This window comes from Terrapene carolina, unplaced genomic scaffold, assembly GCF_002925995.2.
Source record: "Terrapene carolina triunguis isolate 2854851 unplaced genomic scaffold, T_m_triunguis-2.0 Scaffold211, whole genome shotgun sequence".
NCBI lineage: Eukaryota > Metazoa > Chordata > Testudines > Emydidae > Terrapene > Terrapene triunguis.
In genome coordinates, this window is record NW_020664562.1 from 38119854 (window position 1) to 38141739 (window position 21886).

General features: G+C 39.8%; 1 protein-coding gene across 2 annotated transcripts in view; it reads left to right on the forward strand.

Annotated features, from left to right (window-relative positions):
* Window positions 1-213: 213 nt before the first annotated feature.
* LOC112115936 (tyrosine-protein kinase JAK1) overlaps window positions 214-21886 on the forward strand; it is an 88923-nt gene continuing 67250 nt past the window's right edge. For both annotated transcript variants that reach the window (XM_024213168.2, XM_024213169.2), the window contains exon 1: window positions 214-493. The gene's annotated coding sequence lies outside the window, so the exon portion shown is untranslated. The remainder of the gene's footprint in view (window positions 494-21886) is intronic.

Below are 21886 nucleotides of genomic sequence, written 5' to 3' on the forward strand. Positions count from 1 at the left end.
GCCTCTTGACCCGAAAGCCGGACAGCCAGGGGACCGCCACCTGCGGGAGTGTCCCGGCTGGGGCTCCGGGCTCCGCCCCTCCTCGCAGCGGGAGATCCTGGATGGGGGGGGGGTGTCCCTCCCCCACAGGCTGAGCGTGGGGGCTGAGGGTCTTTCCCGCGGCTGAAGGTGACAAGGGGCGGGGGGACAGGAGGAAAGGACAAGTCCACCTTAAGGCAGCGGGGACACGCCGTGCGCATGCGCAGGCCCCGCGGGACAGCCTGGGACTGAGGGAAACTGTCTGCGCTGAGCGCGGAGGAGACGAAGGTGCCGCGGAGCCAGCGCTGCTCGATCTTCCCCTCGCCTGCCCGACTCGCCTCGCGCGCCGACGTACCCGGGGCGCCCCTCGGGCCCGGGGCCATGCGGGGCAGCGAGTGAGCGAAGCGGGGCGGCCGGGCTCCCCCCTCCCTCTCCCGTCGTCGCCGCCGCCGCCTGGAAGCCGCACGCGGAAGCGGTGAGTGAGCCCGGGACTCGGGGCGCGACTGAGGCCGGGCGCCCCCCGGGCCGCGCTCGCTGCCCCATGGCGCGGGCTGCCCCTGGAAGCCCAGGCAGGGCGGCGTAGGGGGGCTCCCAGGGCAGAGCTAGCCTCCAGCTAGGGGTCCGCAGAGCGGGGGGCGCAGGAGTGGGGCTGCGCTGGGTGGCAGGGGGGCTTTGGTGTGGCCTTGACTTTCAGATGGGAGATCAAGAGTTGAATATCTCCCCCTCCCTAAAAAAAAGCTGCCTTTGCAATTTGGATTTTCACAGCCCAGCCAGAAGCGATATGGCTGACATCCTGTTTATATCATGCAAGAACATCCTGTGTTCTCCAGGCGGTTGTATTTCAGGCAAGCTTCCCCCCCCCCCCCATCGTCCCTTAGTCGGGCTAGTTTTCACACATCCCAGTAACCAGAATGCAGCGAGAAGGATCAAACTTCGCCCCTGCCCCACTTCTGTGTGATATGCATAAACATTTAGGGATAATTAGTGCTGGGTGTTCGGTACTTATTGCAGTTATTCGTATTAATGCAGTTGATCTGGACTAGATGTGATACCTGCAGATTTGTACTTTAAGGAACATTTTGGGTGGTTGGAGGGGCAAGTAAGCTGTAACTCGTGGGAAATATTGACTTGGAAGACAAGCCATCCTAATAAGGGCAGGATGCATCAGAATACGGAAGTATACAAGTTGCAACGTTAGGCATGAAGTAGGAAAAAGGAACTGTTCTTTGCAGAAAGGAATAGGTGTGGTCCAGGTAGAAGCTCACAAGGGGCTCAACGCTTGACTGACTGTAAAGGCACCCTAAAAAGTGACATTTTAACATTTAGTTGAGAAGTTTAGATAAGAATGCAACCTATTAAGGTCTATATCTCTAAACTCTTGTGGGCAGGAATCTTGGTAGTGTTGACAATACCTAAGTTTTCCCATCTCTGAGATGTTTACAGCCTTCATACTCAGTTAATTTTCTGTTTGATGCCATGTGTATTGATGTTAGAAAAACCTGTTAAATTTGCTACTTCGTGTTACAGGTTGTGATAGTTGAAAGTGTTGAAATTCCATTTAAGAAAATAGTTTATCTCCTCAGTCCATAGGAACAATCAAATCATTACACTAGAGAGCAAAGTTATATCCTGCAAAAGTATCAGCACGGTTAGTGTCACTGGAAGATACAAAATAGTGCAATCTTGATAAGTGCTCAGGAAAGATGTGTAAAAAATGGCACCTTTTTGCTCACAAAACCTGTCCCTTGTGATACTCAGGGCTTGTCTACACTTGAAAGTTAATTTAGATTAATTTTAGATTAGGTGAATTTATAGTGCAATAGCTGAATATTTTTTTAAAAGAATTTTTTAAAAATCTGTTAGCTGAAACAAAGCTATGAAAAAGATAAAAATGCCTGTTGATGCGAGCTGGAGTAGAATTTTACAAATGCAAGAATTTCTCAGTGGAGATGCACAAACCAGAAAGGACCCACATTAACTAATTTCAAGATCACAAGTCTTCCACAACTAATTACTCTTAGTTTTGGTTTGACCTATGCAGACTAAGGGCCAGATCTGACAAATCCTATTATAAAATGTTTGCAGGATTGGGCCCTAGTTAGCATTGTCACTGCCAGTGTACCTTTTTTTGGTTAAAGAGAAGATGCTCTCTCCTGGCACCCTTCATAATCTCTAGTTTATTGTGCATTTGAAAGACAGTAACTATAAAGTGTCTGAATTAGCTCTTGTTGGGCAAGCATTGAGACAGAATGGCTGAGTTGCCTAACTGGCACATCACATCTGATCTTCAGCCCCATCCACGTACCTGCACCCCAAACATCTAACAGAATGAACTATCAGTGTTAGCAGTATAAACACTATAGTCAAATTAGGAGGAGACTATTTTAAAAATACATGTACTAAGGGTGTAGTAGTAGACTATAGACTACTATATGATTAATTGTAAAATTAAAAAATTGTAAAATGTCAATCCCCATGCTTAAGTATATGGGGATTAGAACAGAGACTACATAGCTCTTTCAATATGAAAAATGCTTAAACTCAGTCTGGTTACAAATAGCACCAATCTTATGAAGGTTTAAGCGTACATTAGAATCCTTTATTTGAAAAATTGGGTGTTTGGTTGTATCCTCCACATTTTCAGTGCCTGAAGAACTATTTCAAGGCATCTATAAGCTATGCAGGACTGAATCTCCTTATTACCCAATCTACAACTAAGAGTTGGGTTTACACTGAGCTATGTATTACATTTGACCAGGTATTTTGACTGAGTTTTTCAACTTTTTTGTAATTTTAACTCCAGAGGCTTGCTTGGACAAGTTACATTTTCTGTACAAGAGACTTCATACAGGCTCTTCTGTTTTGGGGCAAAATCAAAGTACAAGGTCCCTGACTCTGGTTGAGTACCATGACATATCTTAGATGCTGCTTAATCACTAGTGTACAATGTGCACTAAGTTCTATTGTGACCATATATGGGGAGTGGTAGGCACTTCCTCCACACACTTTCAAGTGTGCAGGAAATTGCACCTTGAGCTCAGTTTGTACTACATGGCAGGTGCCAATAAAAACAAAGCAGATTACCTAGTCTGGAGCAGTACATTCATTCAAATAACTTTGGAAGATTAGAAAAAGAATTTATGGTTCTTGTGTCATAAACGAGATTAGACTGGTATCAAATGTGGAATATTAAAATATCATTTGCACACACATTCCCACAGTTCTCTTTCTATTTTGCAAATGCCATCTACTTTCCAGTTGGGATTCACAATACTTGCAAGCAGGGTGGATTTGATTTAATGAAATTGATTTAAATCATGATTTAAATCACTAGTCAGGAAAACTCAATTTCATCATGAATTTCTACATAAAAGTGCATTCTTGTTGGTTGTTACAACCTTAATACATATCTTCACAACTCAGAGATAGATGTAGGTTTCATTTTTAGAAGGTATACACTGTACATTTTTAAACAGTGTTTTATTTTGAAAACTTTTCAGATTAGTTTTACAGCTATATCAGAAAATGAATGATTGTTTGGTTATTTCATTTTGAAGCAGATATTTATGAAGTCATTGGGAGGTGAACTATCTCCAATTCAACAGGTTAATCATTAATTTTGGAGGATTTTCTTGCCATGCTGTATTAGGAGGAGAACATCACCAGACAGACATTTAAATTAAAATTGGGGGGATAGCTCAGTGGTTTGAGCATTGGCCTGCTAAGCCTAGGGTTGTGAGTTCAATCCTTGAGAGGGCCGCTTAGGGAGTTGGGGCAAAAAATCAGTACTTGGTCCTGCTAGTGAAGGCAAGGAGCTGGACTCAATGGCCTTTCAAGGTCCCTTCCAGTTCTAGGAGATAAAATAAATTAATGGAGATATCCTATTTATAAATTGTTTTATTTAACTAAAACAACAACATTAAGTATTCTGGATTGTTTTCTTCAACAGCAAACATATAATATTTTAACAAAACAAGCATATGTCCCTCGCTTCTCACATTTATCTCCAGACTTGTTCTCCTTGTCCAGATGTATTCCACCCCCAACAATCTTCTATTCATTGAACTTTTTGAAACTTTTCACTTTTAGAGAGAGGTAAGGGATTGACTCTGTGTACACAAATTTGCAGAGGGACAATAGAGTTGAGGTCTGTTATTTCTCACCTCTATATATTAAAAACATTTTTGCTGTTAACAAACATCTTACCTCTGGAGACACAAATCCACAGTTTGAGAACTGCAAAACTAAGCATCTCTGATGGTATCTTCTAGACTGAGCACTGAGTCCCATTGGAACCGCTTAAGATTGGGTCCCTAATCTATGAACTATTGGAACTGATTTACAAAATTTTTCTTAAACATTACATGAATATATTGTCTCATACTATAGAATTAAAATTTATAATCCCTATTCCATGATGAGATATCTTTGAGTTATAATGTATCTTAAGTAAAAACTATCTTTAGATAGTTTTTTTCCTCAAAAAGCATTTTATATATAAAAAAAAATCCGATTTAAATAAAAAAAATCAATTTTTGGTTTAAAAAAAATAATCATTGATTTTTATCCACCCTGTTTGCAAGGCATTTCATCTAATTCCAGTAAGAAGAATTTGCTAATCTTGTACAGAGCAAGTCCACAAACATCAGAGTTTTTGTTAGGAGGGGTTAGAAAAAACTTACTATACTGTGCTTAAACAATCAAAGTGTTAAACAGTTTAAATTACTTACTGAAGAATATAAACGTGTTTAAAACTGGAAAGAATCTCTAATTTCATGAAATTCAAGAAATCTCAGTATTCAAAGAATAAGATATTAGTTACTTTTAAAGAGGATTCATATTAAAATATGGTTCTAAAAGACAATCTGATTCTGAAATTAGGAATATTAACAGATTTTTGGAACAGTTGAGTATTTCCAAATTAACTTGTTTATGGTCTTTATTAAAATAGTGCTAAAATGCAGGAAGTAAAAGCCACATCAAGTATATAATAGGAAAACAAACTGGTGTCTAAATTGCAAAATGAAAAACAAAGCATTTATTGGGAATTTTTCTTGACATGTTATGAAAAGAGGTGACAGAACTTTTGAAGTCAAACCAATCCTTGTTTTATTAGTCTCCTTATGTTTACTTCAGAAAGGTGAAATCCACAATAAGATTTCTAATACTCTTGTACTTTTACCATTGGAAGTATTTTCCACACATCTAGGATGAATGAAAGTTAGTTACACAGGGTTCTTTATTGGTTGAGTGAAGACACTTATTGGGAAGGGTACTTTCACAAAGACTGTGTTTGTGCTGTGATCAACAGTAATTTGTAAAAGCTTATAAAATGCACTAACATTTCTATGTGTTGCAAACCAGTGCCTGGATCTCTCTCAAATCCACGTGCAGGCTTCCCCCTTCCTGCGTGGAAGTATAAGCCACCACCACAATACTCTCTTCAAGACCTTATAGGGAGATTCTGGAATCAGAGGTCTACACAGAGGGAAGAGTAGGAGGGATGCACATATCCCCCTGCCTACCCTTTTAATCTGTATTCTTTTTTCCTCCGAGCAATCCAAAGGGATTCCTGGATCACCATGCTGCCACAGTTTGGTGGCGATGCATGAAGGGTGCCATGGGTCAGATCCAGTGTTGAAACAAATCCTCTAGAATCCATGCAGGTCTTTGGGGATCTGCCAAGTTTGAGGGTGGGCTCTCCAGCTTATTGGTGATAGTACTACCTCCCCACCCCTTCCACAGAATCTTGGAGAAACTCCATAAGAGAGTCCTCAGACATTCTACCTCAGAGTTTATTCTGAGTTTTTTCTAAACAGCAAGGTGTTTGGATTATTTTGATAAGTGCAGGTAAAAAAAATATACAGAGGGGCAAGAAATTTATATCTGTAAGTAAGGATCAGAGTTTGATCATATATCCAGCCTGAGCTGGAGGAGATAGACATATTTTACGCTGAAAACATGACAAAATAGGTCTTAGGCTTCATGAAGAATACCAGTGAGCTAAAAAGCAGGTTTATAAACTAAAAGAGTTAGTTTATAGAGAGGAGCCTAGGCTGCAAAGTTTAGATGCTGATCTCAAAGGAGTTTGGACCCATGGTCTTGGTTCTGGCCCCATATCTCATCTATTGGAAGTTAATGAACAGTTGGAAGTGTATTTGCCCTTCAGTATTAAAGAGCTGTATGCATGTGGAGGAGAAGATAATCTTTTGAATGATAAATTGGCAGCATTTGAGCTTTTCTTCCCTTTCCTCTCCAAAAGTTGCAGTTCCTTACAGGAACAATATAAGCTTTAATGCAATAATAAAATCCTTGGTGTATTCAGGATGTAAACACAACCATAAAATCTCAGAGTACTCAGGATGCAGTTAAGATTTTTCAGGTCTGGGTAATAGCAAACAAACACTTGCTGCATTTATAGCAAATTGCTTTCAGTGTTTTGAACATATGATTCAGACAGTTATAATGCTTTCTGCTTGCTCTGTTCAGCAATAAAGCTTTTTAAAGGGCTGAAGGATACCAAAATCCATCTTACTAGGAGAATAGAACAAACAAAAGAAGAGGTACCTGAACCTCAAGAGGTAGGATTTTGAGAACTCAGGAGTAAAATAGTCATAAAGTGACAAGATTTAAAAAAACAAAAAACAAAAAAAAAAAAAAAACCACAAACCCCACACACACTTTTATTTTTAAACTTGCTGTTACAATACCTACAGTTATTAGACATGAAAAATTAGAGGAAAAATTATTCCATTAAATTACTTTGTGGTTTTGACAGTAATTTTTGTATGGTCACTGTCAACATTTCCTTCTGTTTGTCCATTTATATGAGTCTTTCACAGACTAGGAGAATTTTGTAGAATAACTAGGAAAGTGACAAAAAAAAAATCACAGATTGACAGGGTGTCTCATAGGCAGGTTTGCAGGAGGGAATTACTGGTTTTCAAGAGGGCTGTGTCCCTCAGAGGCCAGATGGACTTCTAAGGAATCTATCAAGACATTCCTTGCTCCTCATCACAATCTCTGAGTGCTTTACAGAAGTTCACCAAATAAGTTAGTGGTGTTTCACATAGCATGCTTTCTCTGATTGGTTAAGTAGGGTAGTAAGCTATCTAATAAATAACTAATAGAAAAAAAATAGTAAGCTGGAGGAAATAATTGGAAGAACAAATTCCATTTAGAGCAATACAAAAATGAGACACTTTTCATATCTTGCTTTTGTCATCCTCATTATAATAGCTTGTTTTTGTCACAGTTGGCACTTGTCTGGATATTTCGGATGCCAACATTGACATGAATATACATCTCTTTATTCATAGGAGTTGTATCATAAGTAATCTGTTAACACTTGTTAATCTTTTTAATAGGTGTCTTTTGCTGGACTGTTCATTTTTCTGCAGATAAAATGTGGGAAAGGAAAGGGTGGGAAGTTATAGGATCGAGTTAACAGACAAAGTTCAAGTTATGCTGAACTAAGGGAGGAAGTGGTGAAATCTCCTTCCTTAGAGGTTTTTAAGGTCAGGCTTGACAAAGCCCTGGCTGGGATGATTTAGTTGGGAATTGGTCCTGCTTTGAGCAGGGGGTTGGACTAGATGACCTCCTGAGGTCCCTTCCAACCCTGATATTCTATGATTCTATGAAGTGGCTGAGAAGTCAGTGACAACAAATGAGTGGGTACTGACTGCAGTTTTTTATTTGATAGGAACATATTTGAAACTGTCCCTTAGATTCAAAGGGAATGTTTACACAGAATCTGGTAACTCTAATGCCCATTGAAGGATAAGAACGTTATATTTTCTTTCACCTAACTGGATATTAGTTTTTCCATGTTGATACGAGCGATAAGGATTTTTAGCAAAAGTGAGTAACAGAGAAGCCCCAGTGATCCAGAATAACAGGTCACAGTTCTAATCCAGCTCTGCTGCTGCTGAGCTCCAAAAATAGCAAGAACAGCCTAATGTTAACTAGGTGTTAAACAAGTAATACTCCATAGCAGGCTAACGAAAGCACAACAGGTACTGACAGTTGATAGCTTTGTGCTTTAAGTATTTAGAATCTTACTCACTTTAATGTGGTGATTTACTTAAAGGGGAGGGAGGTGTCAGCTGTTGGACTTGGCTTGTCCAGTACTCAGTGGTATGTCACACTGACATGTGTCTGGCTTCTGACCTATTTAAGTTAAATTTCTAACTAAGCTTAAGAATATGAACAGATGTAGTTATGGTCTCCCTGAGTCTGCATACTGACTGAAACAGGTGTATACTGCATCCTCTGCTTACCAATGGGGTGTTAATTCTTGGAGGGGGAGTCGAAAGACCTGTGTTCTGATCTTGGCTCTGCAACTTATCTGCTGTCTGACCTTGGGCAAGTCACTTCTCTGTGCCTGTTTCTCCTTGCATTCTGACAGGCCTTAGGCACCTTTCTCCTGTATTTGTTTCCAGTGAGAGCTAGGTGCTTGACTGTAATTGATGCTGAAAAGCTCCCACTGGGAGCTTTAACACTGGGAAGCTCTTAGGGGCAGGGACTGTCTCATACTGTGTTTTGGGCCCTACCAATTTCACGTTCATAGAATTTTAAAAATAGTAAATTTCATTATTTCAGCTATTTAAATCTGAGATTTCAGTGTTGTAATTGTAGGGGTCCTGACCCAAAAAGGAATGGGTGGGAGTTTGCAAGGTTATTGTAGGGAGGGTTGCAGTACTGCTACCCTTACTTCTGCGCTGCTGCCTCCAGAGTGAGCACCTGGCCAACAACTGCCGCTTTCCAGCCACCCAGCTCTGAAGCAGCGAAGTAAGGGTGGCAATACTGCGACCCCCCCCCCCATAAAATCTGCAACACCCTTTTGAGTCAGGACCCCCAATTTGAGAAATGCTGGTCTCCCCATGAAATTTGTGTAGTATAGGGTAAAAGACCAGATTTCATGGAGAAGGGACCAGATTTCACGGTCCGTGGTGCATTTTTCATGGCCGTTAATTTGGTAGGGCTCTATACATGTTTGTACAGTGTCTACTACAGTAGAACCCTGAACTGTTGTAGCCTCTAACAGCTACTGTTATACAAATGATTAGTGACTCTGAACCCTAATGACAACTGAAGTATCACTACCTTTTCATTGCTGATCACTTTAGCAGAACCATTCTGAGAAATATTCTGAGAATGAATGGCATTTGGGATTGTAGAGGGTAGTACCAATTGTTCACCCATTGTGACAACTGGCATAGTAGGAATTTACAGGGAATTGAGATCTTTTGAGTTATTAGTGGTAGTCATTAACCATCATCCTCTATTAATCATCATCCAAATTGGTGAAAACTAACTTGCTAATGTTCCAAGTGAAACTATATTTTTCAAACTGCTTCACTTTTATTAGCTGGAAATACTTAGAATGAACCCATACCCATTTCCACTGTAGCAAACAGGAAAACAATCTCTGTCCCACTGTAATTGTATTGTTTTTTTGATTAATTCACATAGGATGAATCAGACTCATCCTGTTGCAAAAAAGGAATAGAAAGTTGATTTATATTTTAATTTGAAATTAAAAAAAAAAAGTGCCCTTGCTACCATGTGGTAATTCTTAAAAAGTTAATATTTTAGATTCCTTGTGACACAGTTGCTGACTTTCAGCTTTCCCCCCTGAGGTACTGCACCCTGCTCCGCCCCTCCCCTCCCCCCCAAGACCCCACCCTAGCCCCACCTTTTCTTGCCCCTGCTCCTCCCCCACCCAGCCTTTTCCCACCCCAGCTCCACCCCCTCCTCTGAGCACACTCCCCCTTCGCTCTGCCTCTTCCCGCCCCTCCAGGAGGTGCGGGGGGGCGGGGGCGGGGAAGAGGGAGGAGCTGCTGAACAACTGATCTGGTGGCTGGTGGGTGCTGTGTACCCATTAGTTTTTTTTCTGTGGGTGCTCCAGCCTCGGAGCACTCACGGAGTCAGTGTCTATGCTTTGTTATCCTGAAACCTAACCTGAACAGGTGATATAAGGATGTCTATAACAGCAGTCTACTTCCCAGCTCTCTTCTCCCACTACGTAAAACCAAGAGTTGGCTTGAGCTATTGGGTCAGTTGTGCTGATTTTCTCTCACACTAAAGTTCTCTGGCTAAGCTTATTTTATTTAACCTGTCTTGAGTTGGATACAGCAGAGTAGGATAGAAGGACTGAAACTAAATACCTCTACATAACCTTTGACGTTTCAGATCTGACAGCTGGGCTTCTTGGGATACGTCTAGATAGCAAGCAGGACCCTGCAGCAGCGAGCCTCAGAACCTGGGTCTGCGGACACAGGCTCACAATATGGTACTAAAAATAGCTATGTAGACATTTGGGTTTGGACTAGAGCTCAGGCTCTGAAGTCTAAGGAGGGGGATGGGCTTCAGCAGCCAAGCCCAAACCAAACATTTAAACACCTATTTTTAGTGCTATAGCTTGAGCCTGAGTCTTGCTGCTGCGGGATACTGCTTGCTGTGTAGATAAACCCTCTGAGACTTGGAACTTGTCTATGCTTGAAATGCTACAGGGGCTCAGCTACAATGCTGCAGTGCTTGAGTGTAGACACTACGTCGGCATAGGTCATCCACCTCCCCGAGAGGCGGTAACTAAGTTGATGGACGAATTCTTCCATTAACCTAGTGCTGTCTGCATGGGGACTTGGGTCAGTTTAACTACCTCGCACCAGGTGTGGATTTTTCACACTCCTGAGTGTTGTAATTATGCCAACCTAATATTGGCTGTACAATACTCAGTAGGTATCAAAGTTTTAAACAGTCTTGACTAAAAGACCTTTCTACTCGCTTAGTTTGTACTTTCTTGCCTATTGGTCAGTTTCACTAGTTCTCTAGTCACCAAAGGCCTTTTTCCTCCCCCCACTAAGATTTTTCCACTGTGGCTACCTCCCATGCATGGTAACAACCACAGTGACAAGGTGGATGCTGTAGTGTTACAGTTGCCCTGAACTGTGACATCATAGCAATTTGGGGGAAACTGTAGGAAAATAAGGTAGTGTTGCTAGAGAGTGTGTGTCAGAGTGTTGCTAGAGAAAGCGCATATCAGGGCTTGCTTAAAAGAAAATATTTTTTTTTTCTCTCCCTTTGCTTGTTACCTTTAAATGGTTATTCATAGCCTTTCAGCCAATTATGAATGTTCTAGTAATCATCTGTTTATAAAATTTGGTTGTGTGCTCAAGTGCAGGCCTGGAAATTATCATTTCAGTGTTTACTAAGCAGAGGAGTTAAGATCCAAATCTTTCCCTTAACTCATCTTAATAAGTGATTGAAAAATCAATAGTTCTACAGCTTGTTGCATAACATGCCATGGTTACGTACTGTTACTTACTTTCCATAAAGGCACATATGGGGCCATAGGTGAGAATTAAGACCATGTACACAAAATTGTTTCATTATTGACATTTCATTTGCTGCTTCAGTTTCTTCACTGCTAGTAATTCTAATTTTAAGTATCCTTCAGGGAAATGGTGATGTTGTGTTGGTACATCCTCCCAGATGGAACTTTTGAAAATCCATATCCAGTTTTGTCAATGTGGAACAAATGGATTTGTGATTGAAAAAGTCATTTGAGACAAATTTGACACTTTAAAATTTAACTTTTGTTTCCTTTGAGTTAGCTTGTCCTGATATTCAAACCTAGACTCTGTGCAGAGTTTGTAAGGAGGTGAAACTCACAGGACTAACTGGTTTAGTCTCACATTTTTAGAGACATTTTGCAGCACATAGAAACACAATAAAACTAAAATAGCAACTCAAGAACTTGGGCACCTGTATGATTCTAACAACTTGCTGTTGCTTGGCATCCATCAGTCACTTATGTCCAGTTTCCCCTTTTCAGCAGAGTTTAAGATCATACTGAAAATGTTTGTTTGGACTAAGCCATATTTGTTTACCAGGCATTAGTCAGGTGCTTAAGCTAGATGTGTCCCCTTTTACGTGGCGCTGGATTGCTTCATATTGAGGTCTGTTTGTTTGCACTGTTTGCTGTTTGCGCAGTGTTGCCAAGCCACATACGTGTCATGTAGCCACTTACGCTGTAATAGTTTCTCTGGTATATGCCTTTACTCAAGCGGATTGCCTCTTACACGATGAGAAAAAGGAAAACTCAACCCTCAAATATATTTGAATCAGCTATGATTATAGGCAGGCATTTGTTCAATCCAAGTTATAAATTTTGTACATGCTCCTTGTCTTTCATGTTTACTCAGGAAGTGGTAGAAATACTGAACTATGTCAGGAATGAGAGGCTATTTCAGCATTCTGTAGGTATGGTCTGCATTCCTTGTCCTTACCTAGGTGTATAACTTTGCATTTGGTTGTATTAAAATGCATTTTTTTTTTTGCATGAGCCTTACTTATCAAGGTATGATTACCCTGTCCTCATTTACCATTCCACCAGTCTGTCATCTCCAAAGTTTTATCAGCAGTTTGTATATTTATTTCCCAATCACTGATGAAAGTGTTGAATAGCATCGGACCTAGTACTGATCTCTGCAGAACCCCACTAGAAACACACTCGTTCCATGATCGTTCCCATTGACAACAACTTGTTCTCTAACTCTCACTCAACATATAAGCCTTCCCAACTTCTTCACTTTCTCTGTGGCATTTTTTGTCCTGGTATGGTGGCCTGAGGATTGTAGATGGAGTAACATAGGTATAAGCATTTGATTTTATTGTTAGAAATATACCTATGGTTCTAGAACTATAGCATGACACTTCTTCCCCTCCCTCCCTGTGATGAGGAGTTCCATTAGAGTGGTTTACATTCCTAATGGACTCAGATTCTTCTGATGTGATCTTATGACTTCATGGCCTTCATAACTAAATCTCTCTCTAAGACAAAAATCCCTGACTCCCCCAGACAAAGGATGGCTTAATTGCCTTTTATTTGACTTTTAAAAATTAAATATTGATTTTTTTCTTTTTAGAAAGTCTCTTAATATCTAAAAAAAAATCTTGACACTAGAGGATACTCAAAGTTCATGTCTTCCAGAAAGTGCGGCTGTGGTCAGAAAAATGACACTAAAAACCAAGATATTCCTATTCAACATCTCTCTGATCCCTGTTTGCCTTAGGGTCATATCTGTTTATTGACAAAGAGGAATTTTTGCTCCTGTTGCTACTGCTGAGCCAATACAATTAGAAAGAGGAAAATTCTGTTTTGGTTCATAGATCAATAAAATGCTCCTGTATATTCCAGTTAGTGAATCTGCTTGTGTTTATATACCGACATACTTGCTGACAGCTATTTTGAAATAATTGAAGGTGGTGTGATTATGTAGTGTTATTTTGACAAAATTTGCAGAATTTTAAAATATTGTGTGCAGAATTTTTAATTTTTTGGTGCAGAATGCTCCCAGGAGTAATATACAACACCATGATTTACACTGTAAGCTCTCTCATTCAGTTATCTTTGTTTTGCCTTCATGCTTGTCTGTAAGACATCTGGCACTATATGTGCAATTAAAATGGTTCCATAGCTATTTGGCACTAAATACACAATGTATGACAGGGTGGTTAGAGCAAGAAGGGGGGGAGGGGGGAGTTTATACACCTTTGCAGTGAACTTTACTGTGAAACAGAAAGGTAAATATTGAGTCTGTCCTGTCTCTTTACTGATCAAATACAGCTACAACAGGGCTTCCCTCAGCTAAAGGTGTGGCTTGCTTTAGCTAAGTTCTAAAGAAGTGGAGGAATCCCTATACAGTACTTTTTATCAGCTCCAGTCCTCTTCCTAAAGATCCTTCCTCATTACTACACTTGGTCCTGGGCTAAATACAGAAGTTGCACTGGTTTAGCTAAAGGTGTTGTTTTGCACTGATTTAGCTAACTATGCAAACTTTATGTGTGGACATTTACATCACATAAGTCTAGTTTTCAGAACAAGGCAAGTTGAACTGATGTATGCTAGGTTTAAACAGATGTACATGTCCATACAAAGTTGCATTGCATTTAGCTAAATAGCTGCAAAACCATGACAAATTAATCTGGCATTTCTTTATATAGACAAGACTGCAACCCTCTAACTCTCTGTGTGCTTAGGCAGAACTGGTTCCACAAAGCTAACCCCGCCCTACTAACTGGTAACGCTCTTCACACAGGTCCAGTACTTGTGGTCTTCCCTCTCACAAAATGGTATGTTAATCCCTTCCCTGTCAACAGGTTGACAGGATCTCCCTTCATAATGATAGCATGAAATAGAATTCTTAAATTTTCTCTGGTAAATATTTTACATTTATGTGCAGCCAGGCTGTTATTAGGACTTCTTCTTCCCTTATGCATAGGGCCCTACCAAATTCATGGTCCATTTTGATCAATTTCACAGCCAGAGGGTTTTAAAATTGGTTAATTTCACATTTTCAGCAGTTTACATCTAAAATTTCAGGGTGTTGTATCCATGGGGGATCCCAACCCAAAAAGTACCTGGAAGTGGGTCTGATCTCTCTCTTCTCCCCCTCCCCCCCACCATGCAAGGGAAGGACAAGTGCTATCCCTTCCCAGCCCAGCAGGGACTCGCACCTAGGAGCTCCCCTAGCTGGGGCCCTCCCAGAAGCAGGGGGGTATCTGACCCACCTCCACAAGTCACCTCCAGCTGCAAGAACCTCTGAGGCTGGGCAGGGAGCTTCCTGCAGCAGGGGGAAGGCACTCCAAGGTGGGTTTGATCTCCTCGAGAGTGGGTGTGCAGGGGAAGGACAAGTCCTCTCCCTCCCTAGCCCAGGTGGGACTTGCAGCTAGGAGCCCCATCACTGGGGTGCTCCCAGCAGCAAGGGGGAGATCAGACTTCATGGGGAAGGGCTTATTTCATGGTCTGTGACACATTTTTCACAGCTATGAAATTGGTAAGGCTCAATTTATACATAACATTGTCAACGTTGTGGAAGTAGATCGTTTTTCTCTGACAACGTCTACTACAACTTGGGTAACCAGATGTCCCGATTTTATAAGGATAGTCCCAATTTTGGGGACTTTTTCTTATATAAGCTCCTATTACCCCCCCACCCAGATTTTTCACATTTGCTGTCTGGTCACCCTAACTATAACATGTAACTGATTCATAAGATATACATATACTATTCAGCAGTTAACCTATGCTGTGACGCTTGCACCTATATGCACGTGGATAGAGTTTAACTCATGTTTTGATATTAAGTCACTAGCTAAGTTTAGTTAATGGTTCATCAGACAAATACAAAGACTGAAATCAGTTATAGAAGTTGACTAATTTCTTAACAACATTAGATTTTAGGTTATGTTTCAATGGCCTTTCCATTAAACCCTTGTCAGGCAGCTTAGGCTTTTGTAAAATGTGTCTGAGGTAGAAATATCTGTCAAAGGGTTGTCTCTGCTTCCACAGGGTTGAGTCTTTTTTCTGAAGTTTAATTGAAGTAGGTTAGTGTGTTTGAAAAGGGAATTTAAAAAAAAATTTTTTTGCTCTCTTCTGGGAAAAGAATTAAGAGGAAATAGTTTTGCTAGGCACTTGGAATCATATTTTTACAGGTATTTAGGTGTTGCTCAGCTCAGCATTGCAAGGCATAAAAGATTTAGCAGTCCAAGTCCCATTTTCAAATGATATAGGCATTTAGGGGCTTATGTGCTATTGGCGTTCAATAAGACATAGGAGCTGAACTGCCTAATTTACTTTTTAAAATGGGCCTGTTACCTTATATTTGCTTCACAGTCCATGTGTAATTTGTTAGCAACATTAACAGTTTGGACCAGTATGATCTTATTTTTAGAAAACCCTAAAGCATAGCCCATCATGTTACCAGAACTAACTAGCAAGCTCCTCCCTCCATTTAAAACTATTAATTGCCCATACAGTTTGAAGCATGGGCAGAAGATCATTACTGATTTTACTGAATTGGTTGGTAAACTAGATGTAATTTCAAGAAACTTTCAAGATTTGGCCCCCTTTTTGATAAGACTTAAAAAATTAACAAGAAGCCACAACTATATGCATTAGTTGCTTTTCAGAATATATAATTGAGCTGTTCAGGACCAGCAAATATCCCTGCAGACAAATTGCAGTGTCAGATAGGATTTTGGTGTAACTTTGCAAGTTTAAGGCATAAGCCCTACACTACCTGTGAATGATCCCTAACTGGCCTTTGAGCATACTGAAAATATACACATTTATACTCTCTTGTAAGTTTGAAAGACTGAGGGTTTTGCATTTTTGTTACCTTAATTTTGTCCTAACTGGCTTGCCAAAGTTATGCAAATGCTTACTCATACTGAAAAAGCAAGGGTTTGTTTAATGAAAATATATGAGACAGTTCAGACTATGGCCCCAGTTCTGTAAACACGCATATGAATAATTTTGCTCCTGTTGATTTCAGTGGAACTACTCATTGAATACATGTTCACATAAGATTGCAGGACTAAATGAGCCAAACATAGGCTCAGTGAGATAAGTTTAAGAAAAAGCTAAGTACTGGTAGAACTTAATTGCATAGACTTACCTTACAAAGATGGTTTATGTTGTAGTGCACATCTGTGGAACAAAGTACTGTACAGGGAAACCTCATTATAAGAGTTTGTAACTGTTAATTTGTATGCCTGTTGGAGAGGACAAATACCCTTTTATAAAAGCTATTTAGGGATCAGGCAGCCTACATGATTGTTTCCACTCTTAAAGCTCCCTTAATCACCTCCCCCCCCCCCCATAATTGGTGAGGAGTTGTAAGAAGACTTTTAAGGCCTTTTATATGGTGATACATTTTTATTAAGAATTTGGCCTGATTGGAAGTACTTATAGGAACATTGGCATTCTTTAAAATCTAAAAGGTGATTCTCTAAAAATGGTATCATGAAACTCTGTGTTGATTGTGGTTCACTGATTTGCATATCAAGTTTTCTTAGTTTACAGGTAAAAGGAGGTCTCTTTCTAACTGCTAGATCTGCAAATAACCTCATTCAGCCCCACAACCTGTGATCTGAAAAATAAATGATCCTTTTTTCTTCATGCATAGTTGTTAGTAATAAAGGAAAAAAGTGGTAAAGCCAGATTAAGTTCTCAGTACACCTGGGCTGTCCTAGTTTCTTCAAATTATATTCTGTTATAGAAACACAATCCCTGTAAAAGCCAATAGCACTACACAGGTGTAAATGAAGCATAATTTGTCCCCCAGAACTTTTTTTATTGGCGATGTGAAAGGAGGAGAGAATCTAGCTTGACTCTCAGATCATAGGGTAGTATTTGTATAGAGGATAACTAGAAATAAAATTTTAACTTTGTACACTAAGCAAATTTGATATAGAAGTAATTAAAGCACAACTAAAGTGGGACCTCAAGATACTATTTGTATTCACTTTTCAAGATGAACTAAATACAATTCTAAGATAATTGAGCCCTTATTCTTGTAACTGGATATGTAGACAGGCCCTTTTAAGAAAAGCAAAGAATTTTATGTTTGATTCCTTCAACATCTAGGCCAAAGGGGAAACTAGTAGCTAAGGAATATCATGTTTTCTGGATATTTGCTTCTTTTTCTCTTCTTCAGTCTGGATAAAGAAGGCTTGGAAGGAGTTGTGTTGTTTTGTTTTTTTCCTGCTTTGTTGTTGTTGTTGAAGTGCTCCTTGAAGAACTAGAGAAATTCAGTGGGAGTTTTTTAGGCCTTGGCTACACTGGCGCTGTACAGCGCTGCAACTTGCTGCGCTCAGGGGTGTGAAAACGCCCCCCCCCGAGCGCAGCGAGTGCAGCGCTGTGAAGCGCGAGTGTAATCAGAGCCTGCAGCGCTGCACGCTCGCTCGCAGTGCTGCAAGCTACTCCCCTCGGAGAGGTGGAGTACATACAGTGCTGCGAGAGCTCTCTCGCAGTGCTGGCGGCGTGACTACACTCGCGCTTCACAGCACTCCCGCGGCAGCGCTGTGAATTCCCGAGTGTAGCCAAGGCCTAAGTCCTTAGGTGGACAGGTAGGGGGTTGAGTCTTTCACAAAGAAAAATTTTCTCCTGTGTGTGAGTTAGTTAATTAGATGTTAACAAAAGCTAATAAAGAAAACTAAGTTTTAAACAGTCTGACTAAACTTTGTTCCTGTCTTATTTGCCATGGTTTCATTGTCTTGATGTCACAATCCATTAGTTTGAGATCTTCAGCCGAAAAAAAAAAAAAAGCCTATATTTTTCATGTGTTTAAAACAAAATAAGGCAGACCTTTAAATACATTATAGAGAAGAAAAAGAGTGCAGAGAATTTTTTCATTTGAAGGTCATCTTAAATCTTTGAAGGTATCTATCTAGGTTCTTGTACATTAATCACAGTGGTATTTAAGCATGTCACAAAATAAAGTGTATGCATAAAGATATAGTTTTCTCTCATCCCTTCAGGGATTGGACTCTGTGTGTGTGTGTGTGTGTGTGTGTGTGTGGTATTGTGGGAAAAGTTTTGCATTTTTCTCAAATCTGGGTATTTTTGTTATCCATTCAAATGGTTTTTTGAATGCCTTTTATTTTGTCAGATCCAATCCCTAGCTTTCTCCTCTAGGCTCTTAGGGCTAGATCTTCAAAATAACGAGGAGTCCGGTGGCACCTTAAAGACTAACAGATTTATTTGGGCATAAGCTTTTGTGGGTAAAAAAAACCCACTTCTTCAGATGCATGGAGTGAAAATTATAGCATGTAATTTTCATGCCCAGATAAATCTGTTAGCCTTTAAGGTGCCACCGGAATCCTCTTTGTTTTTGTGGATACAGACTAACACAGCTACCCCTCTGATATTTATCTTCAAAATAGATAGTTACATTGTATTCTGGACTCTTTTGAAAATCTGACAACAATCTCAGGTGTTGGGCACTTGAAAATCTGGCCCAGAGCTCTTTTGAAATAAAGTCTGGAATGAGATCTTCACTCCTGCTTTGGATACTTTATGCTGAGAAGAAGGGTTGGAGCTGTACAAGAGGCCCAAAATATTCTGATTCCAAGTAGGTGAGAATTCCATTGCCACAGAAGCTGTGAAAGATAACAGTAATGTTGTCCTCAGAGGACCCCTCCTAACCTCACATATAAGGAATGTTCGGGGATGGGGTGGGACTAGGAGAGGAGCGGTTTGTTGGGGTGGGCCTCAGCAGTGCCTAGATTCTGGGCATTGCTGCAGCCCATAGGACAGCCTGGAAAGCTGTCTTAATTTAGAGAGGCCCTCAGTGCTGGTTAAGTTACACATGGGGTCTCTCCAGTCCCAGCCCAGATCAGGATGCAAAGTAGCTTAAAATGACAATGGGCCGCCAAGCCTGCCACTAGGTTGTGAGTTCTGTGCAGCATCTCTAAAGAAAGGCAGAATTTCATCGCAGCTTTGGTGCCCACTAAGACAAGGTGCTGTGAACAGCATTGCAGTGTGAGGAAACAGGGCTGACAGGTAGAGGACTGCTGACTACTGCATTACATGTCCTACATGTGGCTTAGTAGCTAGAGCACTAGACTGGGATTCAGGACCTAGAGAGCTGAGCGTAAACTTTGTTAATTTCCCTTTTTAAAAAAAGGGAAGAAATCTGTTTTACATGTAGTCAAAAGAGTATTGTATAGAGAAATATAGTTAGATTTTTTTTTCCGTTTGAGCGTGCGAACTTGGAGATTAGATTTAACCATTGCATGTGCACGCAGACCACATGCTGAAAAAAAATTATCTTCTTACTGTTCGGAAACTTCAATGCATGTGCAGCCAATCATTTTTTAAAAATTAAACTCTTATTCTTCAACTTAAAGGTGAACTCCAAAGCAGAAAAATGATAAGAGATAAGCACAGATTTCTAGATTGTGGAGCACGCTTAACACAGAAATACTTTTGAATGGCTCAGAAAGTTATGTCTGCCCTCCCCCTCAATGAAATCTTGTGATGATATCTTGCTTATTGAAGCTATTTCTGAAAGAATGAATTACCCTGGGACCCCCTCAGTGAAACCATTACATTGAGTTTACAAAGAATTTTAATTTTTTTTTTTTTTTGCAAAAATGAGTAAAACTTGTTCCCGTGTTGAATACTCTGTGCCCATACCCATCTGGTTAATATAATATTCCACAGACAAATCTGTTTAGTGTTGCTAATTTTTGCCTTTCAGTTGGCCTTTAATGAGTTTTATGGCAAGTTTTTCTTTAACGTGGATTTGTTTTTAGAGTTAGACAATTACAGTTACCGGGATTAAAAATCCAAAATCTAATTAATTGGGGGCATATTAGATTAACCATCTCTTTACTTCAAGACCAAGAGAAGGAAATTACAGTTCTTTTGAATGTTTATGCATTTTCAAGTTGACTTGATTGTTCATGTGATTAACAGCCTTTTAGGAATTTAATCAAATAAATTACCATATTTGCATAAAATAAACATTCCTGTTTATTCTAAAACAGCACTGTTTACAGCTACTACCCTAAAACCTAAGGTTTACTAGGGAGCAACCAAAACTAGTACCGTGCCAGGATTATCAAAGAGAGGCCATTACTGAAATATGAAGGGTTCCTTTCTGATATCTATGAAGAATTTCCAGGTTAATGGAATTACAATAAGAAAATACCTTACCCCACCCTATTTTCTCTTCTCTGCTCTTTACCGCTCAGCATTTTCCCACTTAATTTCTGCATCTCCATCTTTTCATCCTAATTTTTCTTCTCAACCTTCCTCTCCTTTTCCCCTCCTCCTACTCTTCTGTTTCTTACCATGTACCTTTGTTTCCCCTTCTACCTTCTTCCTATTTTCTTTAGGGTCACATTCAACAGGGGGGAAAATGACCACACATTCAATCATGCCTGAGAATGACTTTTTTCCAATTGAGTGCAGCTTCTGGGAGGAGGGAAGGAAAATAAATGCCCACAAACTTAAACAAATAACAACGAAAAAGTGCGTCTGCACTCCCTAGATTGTTGGTACTGGCTAGTTTGATAACTGTGTTGTTACTCCTGGGAGGATTCTGCGCCAAAAAAATAAAAATCCTGTGCCAAAAAATTAAAAATTCTGCAAATTTTATTTGTCAAAACAATGCAATATAATCACACCAGTTTTAATTGTTTTGGTAAGTTATTTAAACTACAATACAGAAAAATGTCACAATAACTATTCAGCATTTCCTAAATACATGAAAGTTAAGTTACAAATACTTGGTAACTAATACCCTGCATTCCAGGTATAATCCTGGATTTTCATTTAAATTACATACACAAAAAGTAGAATGTCATTTTAAATTGCTCAGACTTTCACACATGAATGTCATACTGCTTTGCTAATCATTGTCCTGGACCTAGCTGGGTACTTTGGGAAGTGCTTGGTTCTGATTTTCCTGACATTTTTTTTATTTTTGTTGACTGCTTGGTAAATGTTTTATTTACCCTCAAAAGTCTTTTTTTTTTTTTTTTTTTTTTTTTTTTTTAAATGGGTAAGTAAAAATCTAACCCCATTGTGCCACTTTGGCTCAGGAAAAAAGTGAGAAAGCACATAGATCTTTCTAGTTGATTCCCTTACTGTCATTTATAAGGCTTTACATCACTCTGGCAATATAGGGGCCTTAAAACTTCTACAGATTTTTATGCTCCTGGGGGAATTGACTGAGAATGGGAACAGTTAACTAACAATAGAATAATTAACAATGTTATTATGCAGACAGGTTGCTACATTTCTGCCTCAGAGAATGAGATCAATTAACTATCAACAACAATATTAACAAAATGTGGGTTTTTTTTTTTTTTTACAGAAGCTATTTTCTTTAACTTAAAAACAAACAATTTTCAATAATACGATACTAATATTTAAGTGTTTTTTCAGTTCTCAAGAAGTTACATTTTACTAGGCAGGCAAGCTGCTACACTTCTGTCTCTGGGACAGAACCTTCCTCCTGCATAACAAAAAGACCTACCCTCTTCCACGCTCCTTGACAGTATCAAG